Here is an 18,160-nt window from a genome sequence, read left to right as displayed (position 1 = left end):
TAGCCTGTCGCTTTGAAAAATTTCTTTCTATGTCTCCCTCTATCTGATTCCCTGTCCCTATTTTTTAATTCTTCCCTCCCTGCCCTGTTCCCAGTTGCTTTAAAAATTTTCTTTCTATACCTCCATTTATTTAGTTTCCTGTCGTTTTTTAATTTTTTCCTGTCTATACTATAGTCTGTCAATTTTAAATTTTGTGTCTATGACTACTTTTCTGCAGTTCACCGTCTTCATCTTCTAATTCTCTCTGGTCTGTCCTGTACTCTATCGCTTCTTCAATTTTCTTTCTGTGTCTTTTATCAGGCTCCCTATCCGTATTTTTTAATTCTGTGCCGTGTCGTGTTCCCTGTTGCTTTCTAAATTTACTTTTATGTGTGTGTCTATTTTTTCCCCATTCTTATTTTTAAATTTATTCTTGTCTTTCCTTAAAGCTGTCGCATTTTAAATTTTCTTTCTGTGTCACAGTTTATCCGCTTTGCTGTCCCTATTTTTTATGTTTTCCTGTTCTCTCCCGTACTTGTCGCTTTTAAAATTTTCTTTCCGGGTCTACTTTAAAGAATTTTCTGTCTGACGTTTTAGTTTCTCATCTATCCTGTACCCTGTTGCTTTTGAAATTTTCTTTGTGCGTCTCTCTGTACTTTTCTCCTTATTCTTATTTTGTAACTTTTTCTTGTTGTTCCTTAATGCCTCTGCTTTTATAATTTTCTTCCTATGTCTCTCTCTATCGCCCTACCCTTGTTTTAAATTTTTTTTCTTGTTGTTCCTTAATGCCTTTGCTTTTTAAATTTTCTATGTCGATTTTAATCCAGTTCTGTTCCCATTTTAAGTTTTTTTTCATGCTTGTCCTTTACCCAGTCGCTTTTTAAATTTTCTTTCTATGTCTACTTTAACCAAATGACTGTATTTATTTTTAATTTTTTTCCTGCCTGTCCTAAACCCCATCGCTTTTTCGATTTTCAGTCTGTGTGTTTTTATCAAGCTCCCTATCCCTATTTTTTGATTTATTCTTGTCTGATGTGTACCTTGTCACTTTAAAAATTATATTTCCATGTCTGTCTCTATTTTTTACCCTATCCTTATTATTTATTTTTTTCTTGTCTTAATGCCATCGCTTAATAAATTTTTTCCTGTGTCAACATTTATTATGTTTGCTGTCTTATCTGTTCCCCGACGCTTTTTAAATTTTCTTTCTATGCCTGCGTTTTTCTAGTTTTCTCCCCCCAATTTAAAATTTTTTCCCGTGTTTCCCACACCACAACTTTTAAAATTTTATTTCTGCACGTGGTGGTTTTGGATGGGATAGCGTTAGTTTTCTTCACAGTAGCTGGTACGGGGCTATGTTTTGGATTTGTGCCGAAAACAGCGTTGTTAACACAGGGACGTGGCAGTTATTGCAGAGCGGCGCTTACGCAGCTCGGGGGCTGTTCCGCTCCTCACCCTGCCCTGCCAGCGAGCAGGCTGGAGGTGCACAAGAAGGTGGGAGGGGACACAGCCGGGACAGCAGACCCCACCTGAACAAAGGGATATTCCAGACCCTATGACACGCGTAGCAATGAAACTGGGGGTGGAGGTTTGCGGGGGGGCGCTGCTCGGGACCAGCTGGGCATCAGTCTGTCGGTGGTGAGCAATTGTTTTCATTTGCATCGCTTGTTTTTCTTGGGTTTTATTTTCCTCTCTTTTTTTTTTTTGTTTCCCCCCCCTACATTTTTTTTTAAATTTCTTTTAAATTATTAAACTGTTTTTATATCAACTCTTGCGTTTCTTTCTCACATATATCCTTTCGATTGTCTCCCCATGCCGCTGTGGCGGAGCGAGCGGGCAGCTGTATGGTGCTTAGTTGCCAGCCAGGGTTAAACCACGACCTACATTTCTGAAGCTGTCAATGGTTATTTTGTAAGTATTTCCTGTCTGTCACCTACCCTGTCCCTTTTCAAAATTTCTAATTTCTACTTTTATCCAGTTTGCTATCTTTATTTTTTAATTTTTTCCTCTATGCCCTGTACCCTGTCGTTACTAAATTTCCTTTCTGTTTCTCAGTTTTACTTCACTGTTGCTATTTTTTAATTTTTTCCTGTCTGTGCTGTACCTAATCAATTCTAAATTTTTCCTTCTGTCTACTTATATTAAGCTGCGTATCACTGTTATTTAATTCTTTCATGGCTATCGTGTTGCTTTTTACATTTTCTTTCCATGTCTACTTTAACCAATTCTATTTCCTTAATCGCTGTTGCTTTTAAAATTTTCTGTGTACTTTTATCTCATTTGGAGTCTTTAATTGCCTACCTTTATTTCTTGTCTTTCCTTAATGCCATCGCTTTTAAAATTTTTTTCTGCATCTGTTTTAGTTCGCTGTTCCTATTTTTTTAATACTTCTTCTTTGTCCCTAATCCCCCTCACTTTTAAAATTTTCTTTCTGTGCCTACTTTTATTCCCTTTGCTGTCTTTTAAAAATTATTTCTTCTCTTTCTTCTGTGCCATCACTTTCACTTCTTAAATCTTCTTTCTACGTCTCTGTTTTAGTTCGCTGTCGTTGCTTTTTAATTTTTCCTTATTTCCTTAATCACTGTTGCTTTTAAAATTTTCTGTCTACATTTATCCAGTTTGCTGTCTTTATTTCTTAATTATATTTTGTCTTTCTGTAGCGGCCTCGCTGTTTAAATTTTCTTTCTCCATCTCTTTTAGTTTGCTGTCCCTTTTTTATGTTTTTTCCTGTATTTCCCTAATGCCTGTCGCTTTTAAAATGTCCTTTCTCAGCCTATTTTTTTTTCTTCGCTGTCTTTTAAGAATTATTTTTTGTCTTTTGTTAGTGCTATCGTTTTTTACATATTCTTTCTATGTTTCTGTTTTAGTTTGCCATTGCTATTTCTTAATTTGTCTTTATTTTCTTAATCCCTGTTGCTTTTAAAATTTTCTACTTCTATCTCATTTGCTGTCTTAATTTTTAAATTATTTTCTCTTGTTTTTCCTTAGTGCCATCGCTTTTTAAATTTTATTTCTCCTTCTCCATTTTAGTTTGCAAATATTTACTTTCTTCCTTATTTCCTTAATCCTATTTGCTTCTTAAATTTTCTGTCTTCTTTTATTATGTGCGCCGTCTTGATTTTGTAATTATTTCTTGTCTTTTCTTAGCATCCTCGCTTTTTAGATAATCTTCATAGATCTCCATTTTAGTTCGCTGTCTGTTTTTTTTGTTTTTCCCTTTATTTTCCTTTTCCCCCTCGCTTGAAAAAGTTCTTTCTATGCTTACTTTTTCCTCTCTTTGCTGTCTCTTAAAAATTATTTCTTCTCTTGCTTCTTTGCTGTGACTTTTTAGATTTTCTTTCTATGTCTCCGTTTCAGTTTGCGGGTGCTATTTTTTAATTTTTTCCTTATTTCTTTAATCACCGTCACTTATAAAATTTCTGTCTACTTTTACCACGTTCACTGTCTTTATTTTGCTGTCTTTCAGTATTTTCTCGTCTGTCCTCAGTGCCGTTGCTTTTTAAATATTCTCTCTCTTTTAGTTCAGTGTTTCCATTTCATAATTTTTTCCTTTATTTCCCTAATACCCATTGCTTTTTAATTGTTCTTTCTATGCCTACTTTTATCCCCTTCGCTGTCTTTTTAAAATTGTCTTTTCTTTCCTTAGTGACCTCGGTTTTTAAATTTTCTTTCTACATCTTCTTTAGTATGCTGTCCCTATTTTTTGGTTTTTCCCTTTTTTTCCCTAATCCCCCTCTTTTTTTAAATCTTCTCTCTATGCCTACTTTTATTCCCTTTGCAGTTTTCAAAAATAATTTCTTGTCTTCCCTTAGCGCCCCTGCTTTCTAAATATTCTTTCTACGTCTCCGTTTTAGTTGGCCAATGCCATTCTAAAGTGTTTTTCTCATTTCCTTTATTACCGTTGCTTTTAAAATTTTCTGTCTCCTTTTATCCTATTCGCTGTCTTTATTTTGCATTTCTTGTCTTTCCTTAGTGCCATCACTTGAAAAATTTTCTTTCTACATCTCTGTTTTCATTTGCTTTCCCTATTTCTGAATTTTTTTCCCTCTATTTCCCTAATGATTGTCGCTTTTTAAGTTTTCTTTCTATGCCTACTTTTATCCCATTCACTGTCTTTACTTTTTAATTATTTCAGCTCTTTCTTTTGTGCCATCACTTTTTATATTTTCTTTCTACACCTCTGTTTTAGTTTGCCACTGCTATTTTTAATTTTTTTTCCTTTTAATTTCCCTAATCCCCTTCATTTTTAAAATTTTTTAGTTTTATCCTGTTCCCGGTCTTTACTTAGCTGTCTTTTCTTTTAAGTATTTCTTGCCTTTCTTTAGTGCCTTTGCTTTTTAAGTTTTTTTCTTCATCTGTTTTACCTTGCTGTCCCTATTTTTTAATATTTCCCTTTATTTCCGTAATCCTCCTCAGTTTTAAAATGTTCTTTCCATGCCTACTTTTATTCCCTTCGATGCCTTTATTTGTTAATTACTTATTCTCTTTCCTTAGTGCCATGGCTTTTAAAATTTTCTATCTATGTCTGCATTTTATTTTGCTGTTGCTGTTTTCTAGTTCTTTCCTCTCTTGATCCCTTGGCTTTTAATATTTTCTACTTTTATCGCGTTCGCTGTTGTTAGCTTTTAATTATTTTTTCTTGTTTTTCTTTAGTGCATTCCCTTTATAATTTTTCTTTCTATGTCTCCTTTTTTAGTTCGCTGTTGCTATTTTTTAATTATTTCCTTATTTCCTTAATCACCTTTGCTGTTAACGTCTTCTAGTCTACTTTTATCCTGTTTACGGTCTTTATTTGTCTACCTTTATTTTTTACCTTTTTTCTCATGTTTACTTATCACTGTCACTTTTTGTATGTTCTGTGCACGTCTCCTTTTTAGTTAGCCGTCTCTTTTTTTTAGTTTTTCCCTTTATTTCCTGAATCCTTGTCGCTTTTGAAAAGTTCTTTCTACGCCTACTTTTTTCCCTTTGTCATCTTTTAAAAATTATTTCTTCTCTCGATTCTTTGCTGTCATTTTTTAGATTTTCTGTTTCTTTCAAATTCTCTTTAAGTTGAATGGTGGTATTTTAAAATTTTTCTTTATTTCCTTAATCCTATTTGCTTCTAAAATTTTCTGTCTACTTTTGTTCTTTTCGCTGTCTTTATTTTTTAATTATTTCTTGTCTTTCCTTAGCACCTTCGCTTTTTAAATTGTCTTTCTACATCTCTATTTTAGTTTGCTGTCCCTTTTAAAATATGTTTTCAGTTTATTTCTGTAATCCCGGTCACTTTTTAGATTTTTCTACTTGCATCCCGTTCGCTGTTTGTATTTTGCTGTTTGGTTTTTTTTTTTAACAATTTCTTGTCTTTTCCCAGTGCCCTCGATTTTTAAATTTTCTTTCTACATCTTTTACTTTGATGCCCCTATTTTTTAGTTTTTCCCTTTAATTCTCTAATCCCTCTCAGTTTTTTAATGGTCTCTCTATGTCTATTTTTATTCCCTTTGCTGTCCTTTTTTATTTCTTCTCTTTCCTTAGTGCCCTCGCTTTTAAGATTTTCTTTCTACGTCTCCGTTTTAGTTTGCTGTCCCTGTTTTTCAGTTTTCCCTTTTATTTCCCTAATCCCCCTCGCTTTTTTAATGTTCTTTCTATGCCTACATTTATTCCCTTTGCTCTTTTTCTTAATTATTCCTTGTCTTTCCTTCGTGCCTTTGCTTTCTGAATTGTCTTTCTACTTCGCTGTTTTAGTTCGCTGTCACCGTTTTAAAATTTTTTCTCTATTGCGTTAATCCCCATTGCTTGTAAAATTTTCAGTCTACCTTATCCCGTTCGCTGTCTTTATTTTTAGTTTTTTTCCTCATCTTTCCTTAGTGCGGTCACTTTTTACAATTTCTTCATCTGTTTAGTTCGCTGTTTTTTATTTTTTAATTCTTTCCTGTCTTAGTCCCTCGGCTTTAAAAATTTTGTTTCTCTGTCTGCTTTTATCTAGTTTGCAGTCTCTGTTTTTAATTTTTTTTGTTTGTCCTCTTGCCAGGCGTTTTTGAAATTTTCTTTCTATATTTACTTTGATCATATTCCCTATTATTATTTTTTGATAGGTTTCTGTCTTTGTCACCCTTTTTTATTTTTTAGATTTTTCTTGTCTTTCCTAAAAGATGTGGCTTTTTAGTTTTTCCATGTGTAATTTTATCCCATCCAATGTGTTAATTTGTTAATTCTTTCCTGTCTGTCCCGCAGCCTGCGCTCCACTTAATAAATTTTCTTTGTATGTCTCTGTTTATTTAGATCGCTGTCTCTATTTTTTTTTACTTTTTCTCTCTCTTAATCCCTTGGTTTTTAAAATTTTGTTTCTATATGTACCGGTACTCTAGTTTGCTGTCCCTATTTTTAGTTGTCTGCTGACTGTCCTGTACCTCTTTGCATTTTCAAGTTTCCTTCTATGTGTTCTTCCATCAAGCTCCCAATCCCTACTTTATATTTTTTCCCTGTCTCTTATGTATCCCATTATTTTTGAAATTTTTTTCTTTCTCATCTTTTATTCGGTTTCCTCTCCGTATTTTTAATTTTTTTTTCCGTTTTCCTTACCCTGTCATTTCTTAAATTTTCTTTTTATGCCTCCGTTCATCTCATTGCTTTTCCCTTGTTTTTAATTCTTTGTTGTTGTGTACCAGTTGCTTTTAAAATTTTATTTGCATATCTCCATTTATCTAGTTCCCCGTCCATTTTTTTCCTTGCTGTGTTTCCGGTAGCCCATCGCTTTTTATTTTCTCTTTTGAACCTCCCTCTGTAAAGCTTCCTTGAACAATTGTTTAAATTTCCTGCCTCTCTGTTCTGTTCCCGTTCTAGTTCTCAGTCTATCCGTCTTATGTGCTCTCTTTTTTAATTCTTTCCTGTGTTTGTCACTTTTTAATTTCTCTGTGACTGCCTCTGTCCAGCTTCCTGTCCCTCTTTTTTGTTGTTGTTGTTGTTGTTTGTCGTTTTTTTAAATTCTTTCTGCTGTGTTCCCCTTTTGTAGCTTTCTACATGTCTCGCTCTATCCAGTTCTCCATCATTGTAAAATGACACCCCAGCCGTCCCTCTGTCTCCTGTCTGTGTCTGTCTCATTCTCTGTCCCTCTCTGTTGTTTCTGTTGTCCCGTTCGGTCCCTCCCCTGCTCCCTGCCCCCTCTCCCCCTTATTTATTGCTCCATCTCCCCATCCTCCTCCTTGCTGCGCTCCATTTCTCTCTCTCTCATCATCTGTGTGCAGTTCCCTGTCCCTTTCTTGTTCCCTGTTATCACATTTTTTGGTTCCCTGTCCCATACCTGTTGGCTACCTTCCTCTGTCCTTCCTCCTGCTTTCTTCTTCCCTCTTTTCCCTCTATCCTGCTGCCTTTGGGCTCTGAGACTTAGAGCCAACTCACTACCGAAATTTTTGATGCGTGTAAAGAAACAAACCTTTGCTGCCTCCTTTGTGCTCCTGGGTGCGTTTCCAGCCGCTGGGTTCTGGGCAAGTGGCTGTGGTTGGGTCCAGGGGAAGGAGTGATGTGCTGTGGGGCTGGGGCCATGGCCCCTCTTCCCGATGGGCTCCAGCTGTGGGCTGGGGCAGCCCAGGTGGGACCCATGAAGTGAGGATGGGGCTGAGCCAAGGGTTTATAAAGGCTGCAGGTGGGGATGGGTCAGGGCAGCCCCCCGTGGTCCCTGTGAGGCTGAGGATGGGGCTGGCCCTGCTATGCTAAGGGGCTGTAGCTGGGGAGGGGGCTGCCTGGGCACGCTTGCCTGCAGCACCCAGCTGAAGAGTGAAACCAAGAGGCTTCCGCAGGCAGTTGTCTCCGGCAAGGAACAGCCCATCCCAGCAGTGAGGAAGGATCTCTCCCAGCGATCCCCGACAGAGCACGCCACCAGCACACGGTGCCAGGAGCTCGGTGCCTCTGTTGGCCACACGTGTGAGCTGCCATGAGTCTGGGAAGCCTCATGGGAGAGGAGCACTCCGGCCTCTGCTCTTGGGTGGGTGAGGGTTGGGCAGCCAGCACTGCCGAGGAGGAAGGGGCAAGGGCTGAGAGAGAAGCCTTGGGGCAGTAAAGGTCTCCTGCCAGTCTCCAGCAGCTGTGGTGAGTTGTGCGTCCCGTCTCCTGTGTGAGGGCCCATCCCTGCGGTGCTTCTCCAGACCTCTGCCTACCTCCTTGCTCGTCCCTGCCTCCATCTACCTTTCCAGCTGCCTGGCTCCCTAAAGCTTTTTGCTCTTTTGTCAGCACTGTTCTGTACACCGTCGCCTTCTACATTTCCAGCTCCCCACCTGCTATTATTTCATTTTTCCTGCGTTGCCTTCTTCCCCATTGTTTGTGCAAATTGCATTTCTAGGTCTCCCTCTATTCAGCATGTCCCCTCTCTGTTTTCAGTGACTCCCTGTGCTCTGTACCCTGTCGCTCTTCCAATGTCATTTCCCTGTGGCTCCCTCTCCTGATATTTAACTTCTTACCCATACGGCCAGTATCCCGTTGCTTTCTAAATCTTCTCTCTCCGACTCCGGTTATCCAGTTTCCTGTTCGTGTTTTTAATTTCTTCCTGCCTATCCTCTACGTCATCACTTTTTAAATTTTGTTTCAATGTCTCCATTTATTTAGTTTGCTGACCCTATTTTTTTTCCTCTCTGTTCTTAATTTCTTTGCTTTATATATTTTCTTTCTATGTCTCTGTTTTTGTTTGCCGTCGCTACTTTCTAATTTTTTCTCATTTTCTTAATCTCTGTTGCTTTTAAAATTTTCTGTCTGCTTTTATTCCATTTGCTGTTTTTTTTTTTTTATTTATTTATTGTGTTTTCTTAGTGCGGTCACTTTTAAAATTTTCTTTTCATGTCTCTCTTTCAGTTTGGTGTCTCTATTTCATAATTTTTTCCTTTATTTCCCTAATGCCTATCACTTCTTAAATGTTCTTTCTATGTCTACTTTTATTCCCTTTGTTGTTTTCTTTCTTTTGTGCCGATGCTTCTTATATTTTCTTTCTATGGCTCCGTTTTAGTTGGCTGTCACGATTTATTAATTTTTTCCTTATTTTTTTAATCAACCTCGCTTTTAAAATTTTCTGTCTGCTTTTATTTGGGTCGCTGTATTTTTTTTTTAATGATTTCTTGTCTTTAGTAGTGCCTTCGCTTTGTAAATTTTCTTTCTGCATCTCTGGCTTACTTAGGTGTCGCTACTTTTTAATTTTTCCCTTTATTTCCCTAATGCCCCTCGCTTTTTAAATGTTCTATGTCTACCTTTTTCCCTTTGATGTATTTATTTTTAATTATTTCTTGTCTTTCCTTAGTGCCCTCGGTTTTATATTTTCTTTCTACATCTGTTTTAGTTTGCTGTACCTATTTCATAATTTTTTTCCTTTATTTCCGTAATGCTTGTTGTTTTTTAAGTTTTCTTTCTATGTCTACTTTTATGCTGTTCCCTGTCTTGAATTTTTAATGATTTCTTGTCTTTCCTTAGTACTGTCGCTTTGAAAAGTTTTTGTCTATGTATGTCTTTTTGTTCACTGTCGCTATTTTTTAGTTCTTTCCTCTCTTAATCCATCGGCTTGAAAAATTTTCTACTTTTGTCTTGTTCGTTGTCTTGATTCTCAAATTGTTTTCTTTTGCTTTACTTTTTGCCATGACTTTTAAAATTTTCTTTCTACGTCTCTGTTTTAGTTTGCCGTTGCTATTTTTTAATTTTTTCCTCATCTCCTTAATTTTTCTTTCTTTGTACCCCTATTCCGTTCGCTGTTTTACTTTCTTCATTATTTCTTGTCTTTCCCTAGCGCTCTCGCTTTTAAAATTCTTTCTATCTCTGCATTTTCATTTGCTACCAATATTGTTTAATTCTTTCCTCCCTTAATCCCTTGGCTTTTAAAATGTTGATTCAATGTCTACTGTTATCTACTTTGCTGTCTCTGTTTTCAGTTTTTTTCCTATCTGTCCTGTACCTCATTGTTTTTAATATTTTCCTTCTATGCCTGCTTTTGTGAAGCTTCCTATCTCTGATTTTTATGTTTCCTGCCTGTCATGTACCCTGTCACTTTAAAAATTTACTTTTTATGTCTCTGGTTTTTTAGTTCGTTCTCCCTGTTGTTTAATTTTTTTTTTTTTTTTACTTCTCATAGTCCTTGTTGCTTTTAAAATGTTCCATGTCTACTTTTATGCCGTTTGATGTCTTTAGTTTTGAATTACTTCTTGTCCTTCCTTAGTGCTGCCTTATTTAAAATTTTGGTTTACGTCTCTGTTCTAGTTCAGTGTCCCTATTTTTTCATCTTTTCATTTCTTAATCCTTGGCTTGTAAACCTTTGTTTCTATGTCTACTTTTGTCTACTTTGGTGATCCTATTTGAAAGTTTTTCCTCCCTGTCCTGTATGTCATTGCTTTTTAGATTTTCTTTCTGTGACCTCTTTTATCAACAGGCCTATCCTTATTTTTTATTTCTTTCCTGTCTCTCGTTTAACACATTGCTTTTAAATTTTCTTTCTATGTCTGATTTTATTGAGATCATTGTCTGTATTGTTTCTTATTTCTCTTGTTTCCTTAGTGCCCTTGCTTTTTCAATGTTCTGTCTGCGTCTTGGCTTATTTAGTTTGCTGTTCCTCTTTTTTTTAGTTCTTTTTTCTGTTAATTCCTTGGATTTTCAAATTTTGTTTTTATGTCTACTTTTATCACGCTCCTTATCCCTATATTTTATTGCTTTCCTGTCTGTCATGTACCCCCTCGCTTTTAAAATGTACTTGCTATGTCTCGGTTTTTTGTTTGCTGTCCCTGTTTTTTCATATTTTCCTCTCTTAATCCCATGGCTTTTAAAGTTTTTTTACATGTACTTTTTTTTTCATTTTCTATCTATACTTTTTAATCTTTTCTTCTCAATCCCCATTGCTTTTAAAATTTACTTTCTATGTTTGTTTATTTAGTTCACCGTCATTACCTTTTTTTCTTTACTTCCCTAATCCCTGTTGCTTTTAATATTTTCTGCGTCTCCTTTTGTCCAGTTCGCTGTCTGAATTTTATTTTTTTTCTTGTCTGTCTTTTATGCCTTTGCTTTTCAAATTTTCTTTTTGTCTGCATTTTTGTTCGTTGTCCTTATTTTTCAAATTTGTTTTCTTTCTTAATCCTCTTTTTTTAAATGGCCTTTCTTTGACTACTGTTGTCCTGTTCACGCTCTTTATTTTTTGTTTCTTGTCTTTCCTTACCATTGTTTTTTAAATTTTCTTTCTATGTCTACTTTTATCAAACTCCCATCCCTGTTGTTTAATTCGTTCTCGTCTGTCATGTAGCCTGATGTTTTTTTGTGGAGAAGAATTAAGAGGTGGCCTAATGAGTACCAGCTGATTCAAGAACAGAAACAGGTGAAGGGAATTGTGAGCAGACATGTGATCATTGCCAAAAGGAAGATATAAGAGAGGCAACAGAAAGAGACAGAGGGAGAGAGGTGCAATGAATGGAGAGAGATGGTAGGGCTGCCCTGTTATGATAAAGGCTGTGCATGTATGCCGCAACAAATGGCGCCCGAACAGGGACTGAAAGAAGAAAACCTGAAGAAAGAAGGTCTTGGAGAAAGAAAATAGAAATATCCGGTGGTGAGCCCCGCTGAACTGCAAAAGCCGTTGAAAAGAAACAGGAAAAAAGCCGTTGAAAGGAAATGGGATAGAAGCTGTTGAAAGGAAACAGAAAAAAAAGCCATTGAAAGGCAACGGGATAAAAGAAAAAACGGATACAGAGGTGAGCAGCCGCGGCGAAGTTATATGAACTTTATACATTAGTCATGGGGCAGTTGGCATCTCAGTAGAAGAACTACAGACGAGGAAAACTTTGCAACTAGACGTTCTAGAAGGAATATTGTGTGTATGCAGCTCTGCAGAAGTTGCATCCTGCAGAGCAGGTGTTGCAAAACGTGACTGATTTAGCAATTCTGGAGGGAAAATCAAAAGATAAGAAAGATTCATTTGAACTTGCGCCAACGGCGGATGAAGCTTTACAGAAACAGAGGCTAAAGATGAACTTGTTCTAGTGAATGTAATGGCAGCAATTCTGGAGAGAAAATCAAAAGATAAGAAAGATTTATTTGAACTTGCGCCAACGGCGGATGAAGTTTTGCAGTGATAGAGGCTAAAGCACCATTTGTTCCCGCCCTCCCACCCCAAGAAGATCTGCTGCGGGGATTCGTACCCACACACACACATGTATCAGTGATGTTCTAGAGGAAAGTGAACTGTGTGATGGAGAATAGGAAAAAGAATTAGAAATGTTAAGTTTGTGTAAGGAGGTATGCAAATCAATAAAAGAATATGGGTTATGGAGAATAGGAAAAAGAATTAGATTAAGGAGGTACGCAAATCAATAAAAGAATATGGGTCACAGGTTTCATTTGAATATGAACTTGTTCTAGTGAACATAATGAACAATTTGGCAATTGAGAACAAAAAAGGGGGTGATGTGGAGAAGAGTTCTGGAATTGGGAGTTTCGGATAGGACTTTGGCAATGCTACAAAACCATAAACAACAAGGGGGAGATGTGGAGAAGAATTAAGAGGTGGCCTAATGAGTACCAGCTGATTCAAGAACAGAAACAGGTGAAGGGAATTGTGAGCAGACATGTGATCCTTGCCAGAAGGAAGATATAAGAGAGGCAAAGGAGAGAGACAGATGGAGAGAGGTGCAATGAATGGAGAGAGGTGGTAGGGCTGTCCTGTTATGATAAAGGCTGTGCATGTATGCCGCAACAGTTTTTCATTTACTGTAGATGTCTCCGTTTTAGTTCGCTGTCCCTATTCGTTAATTTTTTTCCTTTATTTCCTTAATCCTGGCACTTTTAAAATCATCTATGTCTACTTTTATCCAGTTCCTGTTTCTATTTCTGAATTCTTTCCTGTATGTCACGAACCATGTTGCTTTTTAAATTTCCTTTCTATGTCTACTTTCATCTAGTTAACTAAAAAAATTTTAATTTTTTTACTCTCATATTTTTTTTTTGTTTGAATTTTTGTTTCTAGGTGTACTTTAATATCATTTTCTGTCCCTATTTTGTAATTTTTTCCTGTTTCTCGTATCCCATCGCTTTTACAATTTTTGTTCCATGTCTACTTTTATGAAGACGTCTCTGTCTGATTTTTCATTGTTTCCTATCTGTCCTACTTTTAAATTTTCTTTCCTTGTGCATTTTTATCCAGTTTGCTGTCTCTTTTTTTTTTTTTTTAATTCATTCTAGTCCGTCCCGTACCCGGTCGCTTTTAGAATTTTCTTTTTATGTCTCTGTCTAATTAGGTTTTTTTGCTTTTTAATATGTTTTTTTTCTTCTTCACTTTTGAATTTTTGTTTCTATGGTCACTTGTATGTATTTTTATGTCTCTATTATTTGCTTTTTTCTTATCTGTCTTCTACATTGTCACTTTTAACATTTTTTTGCTGTCTATTTTTATCAAGATGTCTAACCTTATTTCTTTATTGTTTCCTGTCTGTCCTGTGTCACGTTCCTTTTAATTTTTTTTCTATATCTACTTTTTTCCAGTTCACAGTCTTTATTTTTTATTTCATTCTAGTTTGTGCCATACCCCGTTGGTTTTTAAATTTTGTTTCTGTGTCTTTGTTGATTTAGTTTGCTCTTCTTGTTTTTTAACTTTTCCTTTATTTCTTTTATCTTGTCGCTCTTAAAAATTTTTTTATTATGTCTGCTTTTATATAGTTCCTGTCCCTATTTTTTTGTTTCTTCCTTGTCTGTTGTGTACTCTCTCAATTTTTCTATTTTCTTTCTACGTCTCTGTTTATTTAGTTTGCTGTCCTTATATTTTTATTTTTTCCTCCTTTAATAACTTTTTTCAATTTTTTTATATGTCTACTTTTATCTAGTTTTCTGTCCCTATTTTTTCATTTTTTTTTTCTCCTCTGCCTTGTGCCCTTTTGCTTTTAAAATTTTCTTTCTATGTCTACTTTTATCAAGCTGCCTATCCCTATTTTTTATTACTTTCTTCTTTGTCACGTATCCTGTCACTTCTTAAATTTTCTTTGTCTCTTATTTTTTTTTCTCTTTTCTTGGTTCATCCCGAGGTTTTAGAGCGTCTTCTCGGCACGCTTTTATCTCTGGAGTGTAATTCATACCCCTCTCGATTTGTCAGAACATCTCTCGGGTCATCCTCTTCCTCAGAGCAGTCTTTTTGTCCTCTCCTCCATCTTGCTCGCTTCCAATGGGTCAGCATCTCCCTCGCGACGTCAGTACTCTGTTCAAACCCCTTTCCGAGTACCTTTGTGCCCTCGAGCAGTCTTCTGTCTCTCCGGTCACCTCAGCACCCCTCTATTTCTGTCACGATGCTTCCTGCGATGTGGGATATAGGCGCTAGAGCTGAGTCGGGCATAGTAAGCAATGACTAGTGGGCTGAAATAGCTGTTAGTTGTCAGATGTCATATTGTTAGTTAAGTCATAAGTGTCCCGAATTGTTTCACTTCCACAGGTGGTACCCGCATCTCAATACAGCAGTCTGAAAATGGCAGAGGCAGCACAGGCAACTGGCTGAGGTAAAGGTGCGGGAGGTGTGTATAGATGCGCGTGTGCTCTCGTCTTGGGCAGTATCTCAGCATGTGTCATTGAGTTTTATTTTGGCAGGTGATGCACTTAGGGTCAGAGGAGCAAAGCAGCACCTTGACAAGCGGTTCCAGAAAGCGAGGCGAGAGTCAGCCGGGTTGGCATCTGAGAGCGAAGTATCCTGCAGCAATTAAGCGAAGCTTTCACCTTCAGTTTTGTAGGTGCTGTGCGGGCTGCCTTTAGAAATGCATAAGGATTTGAGGTGAGATGGGTAGTAGAGAGGAGGAGCACGGGACAGGTCATGTCTCACAAGCAGAATGGTATTTTTGTCTTTTGCAATCTTAGGTGCCACAAGTAATGTCAGCCGCAGCCTTGGACTCTGGAATTGGCGGGGAGCGGGCGAGCGGAACCCCATGACGTGACTGAGAATGAGGGTGTTATGCAAGATGTTGGCGTCTACAGTCATGATCCTTACTGCTGGTGTACTACAAAGCTAAGTTGGGGCTCCAGTGCCGGAGAGGGATTGCGGGAGCAAGGTGGTGGGGTTGGCAATTGCCCAAAGGGTTTTTACAGGTAATGTAGGGCCGGGGCCTGTCTGGGCAGTGTCCCTTTTGGGCAGGTAAAGGGAGGCGGCTCCTCTTGGGCGTGATGCTAGAATGTGCCGGGCAGGGCGGTTCCAGCCTGCATGTGTTGTGTCATTTGTGTGGTCTGTCTTCTGTGTCTTAGGCCTTCCTTGGGTCTCGACGCCCACGTTGCTCTTTGCATTTGAGGAGCACAGCAGGTGCCTGGGGCGCCATTTCTAGGGTCCCGAACGCCTGTACTCATTGGCATAGCGCCCATCGGGCGCTTGTTTTCTTGTGTGACGAGCTTAAAGTGCACATCTGTCTGGCTTCTTGCGAGCTTCCGCACAGCCCTCTTCTGTGGCGTCCCTGCCGGCTGCATGAGGTGCTCCGCTCTCTATGTTCATTTTTCATGGACTCGGGTTTCTTCCCCGCATCCTTAAGTTCTTAGGTCTTGCCGGCCGGCTTCTTGCGCATACATCCTATCAGTTCTGAGAGTAACTTCTTGTCGTGGGCCATGATGTTCTGCTCTTTCTCTGGGGTTGCCATAGAGCCGCCTCACGTCACCGTCACGGTCTCGACGGTCGTCTTGCCTCATGGCGTCTTCTATCCGGGTGTTGCTCTTCTCAGCGAGAGTTTTCTCTTGGCTTTGAGGTGCGTCGTTTGTAGCGTTCCGTGCAGTGTCGGTCTGTGCTTGTGTGTGTCTGGCTTGGAGCCGCCCTGCCCGGGGGCGTAGAGTCAGGGGTAAGTGGAATAGCCATAGGAGTTTGTGGTCAGTATGTTGGTATGCCTAGACGGTGGGCGCAAAGGTCGTACGGCCATCTCGGAAGCAGTAGCCGTTGGCGGGTTGTGTGGTCAACTCTTTCAACAGTGTTTTATGGGGATGAGTCCAGGTGAGCGGGAGGGGCTCTTCAGGGGTAATAAAGCAGATAAAATCTGAAAGGCTTGTATGGGTGGGGCTTAAAGGTTGTGGGTTGGTGTGGGTTTTTATAGTGACGGGATGTATAGTGGGATTCTAGATGGCGTTCCTAAATGGAAAGGAGACCTCTGGACTTGTACCCCTATTGCTCTGCAACCGGGTGACTAGTTTGACACTTTTGTTTTTGCAGATGCAGAGGGACCAGCTGCCCGACAAAGGGCGACGGAGGAGAGGGGAGCGGATCGCTGTAAGAAGGTGGGTTGGTGTGTCGTATTAGAGGGAAGATGTGACTGGTGGCTATATGATTAATTTACGGTTTTGTGGTTTTGTTTTTTTTTTTTACTTTTTTAATTTGAAGGTGCCAATCGAGGAGCGATGTGGGATATGGGCATGGGAGCTGACTTGGGCGGGGTGAGCAGGTGAGCACTGATTGGTGGGCTGAAGTAGTGGTTATTTTTCAGGTGTTGAATTGTTGGTGAAGTCATAAGCAACCCATATTGTTTGGGCCTTACAGGTGGTGCACCAACCTCGGTGTGACGCCCCAAGCTGATGGAGGCCAGGGGCGGTGAGATGTTCAGGTAAAGGAGTGCAAGACAGGGATTGGTGCAGGTGGGCTGCGGTTTCGGGCCGTATCTCCTCATGTGCCTTTTTGCTTGTTTTTTTTGCAGGTGCTGCTCTGTGGGGCCCAGCTGCTGCCAAGAGGTCTGAGCAGGTGAGGCAGTTGTGGGCCGGGTCGGTGTCTGATGGGTAAGTATTATATGGTGACTCAGTGCAGAGTTTTGCTCTGGTTTTGCAGGTCCTGTGCAGGCTGCCTTTGGCATTGGAGGAGGGTTTGAGGTGAGCTGGGTAGTACAGGGGAGGAGCACGGGGCTGGTGATTTCTGGCAAGCACAATGGTAACTTTCTGTCGGTATCCTAGGCGTCAGAAGCGACAATGGCCGCGGCGTCGGACTCTGGGAGCGGGTGAGCGGAACCCCACGGCGCGTCTGAGGTGGGGGATGTTGTGGGAAGGGTCCCTGTGGATCGATGCGCTGCTGACTGACGGCAGCGTTACGTGTGGATTGGCTTGTCTTTGCAGATGATGAAGAGGAACCTGGTTTCATCTAGTGGGCTGGCTGTGGTTTTCCTTTTTGAGGATGGGTTCAAACTTCCGGCCCTCCTAAAGCTAAGTTGGGGCACCGGCAGGGCACCAAGGGAGGGTGGGGACTGGGTTGGTGATTGCCTAAAGAGGTTTTAAAGACAGTGTAGGGCAGGGGGCTGTCCAGGGACAGTCCCCCTTGGGCAGTTAAAGGGAGCAGGTTACTTATCAGCATGATGTTAGCGTGAACCGGGCAGGGCAGTTCCAGCCTGTGTCTGTTGTTGTGTAGTTTGTGTGGTCTGTCTTCTGTGTCTTAAACATTCCTGGGCCTCAATGTCCTAATTGCTCTTTGCGCTCAAGGGGCACAGCATGTGCCTTGGCCACTATCCCTAGGGTCTCAAATGCCCATACTCATTGGCTTAGTGCCCATCAGTCTCTTTTTTTGCGTTAAGCTTAAAGCGTGGATCGTTCTTGTGTCTTGAAGTTTCCTGATGGTCATCTCTTGTGGCATCCTTCCTGGCTGCGTGAGCAGCTCTACTCTCTAGACGTCCATTTTTGCAGACTGGGATTGTTTCCCTGCATCCTTATGCTCTCAAGTCTTGAGGCCAGGCTTCTTGCACATCCATCTTCTCAGTTTTGAAAGCAACTCCTTGTCACGGGCCATGACATTCTACTCTTTCTGTGGTGTTGCCATAGAGCATCCTGACGTCACAGCCCTGCAGGTTGTCTTGCCCGACGGCGTCTTCCGTTTAGGTGTCATTCTTCTTGCCAAGAGTTTTCTCTCCTCTTTGAGGCACATTGTTTGTAGGGTTCTGTATAGTGTTGGTCTGTGCATGTGTGTGTTTGGCTTGGAGCAGCCCTGCCCGGGGTTGTAGAGTCAGGTATAGGTGGAATAGCCATAAGAGTCTATGGTTAATATGTTGATATGCCTAGACCGTTGAGGCAAAGGTGGTACAGTCATCTCGGATCGAGTAGCCATCAGCAGGTTGTGTGGACAGCTCTTTTAATGGTGTTTTATGGGGAGGTGCAGAGCCGTGTGGGAGGGGCTGGTCAGGGGTAGTGGTAGTAAAGCAGATTGAATCTCCAAGGTGTTAATGCTTATATATTTGGGGCTTAAAGGTTGTGGGTTGTTTGGGTGTGGTTTTTTATT

At 39.7% G+C, this 18,160-nt stretch overlaps 1 long non-coding RNA gene across 1 annotated transcript; it reads left to right on the top strand.

Annotated features, from left to right (window-relative positions):
* Positions 1-8,393: 8,393 nt before the first annotated feature.
* On the top strand, positions 8,394-14,625 carry LOC142077076 (uncharacterized). The gene is made up of 3 exons (XR_012671530.1): positions 8,394-11,660; positions 14,384-14,447; positions 14,536-14,625. It is a non-coding gene; the product is annotated as an uncharacterized LOC142077076 (long non-coding RNA).
* The last annotated feature ends 3,535 nt before the right edge of the window (positions 14,626-18,160 follow it).

Source organism: Calonectris borealis, unplaced genomic scaffold, assembly GCF_964195595.1.
Source record: "Calonectris borealis unplaced genomic scaffold, bCalBor7.hap1.2 HAP1_SCAFFOLD_144, whole genome shotgun sequence".
NCBI classification, from domain to species: domain Eukaryota; kingdom Metazoa; phylum Chordata; class Aves; order Procellariiformes; family Procellariidae; genus Calonectris; species Calonectris borealis.
Note: the sequence above shows the minus strand (reverse complement) of the source record. Positions and strands in the feature narration are given on the sequence as shown.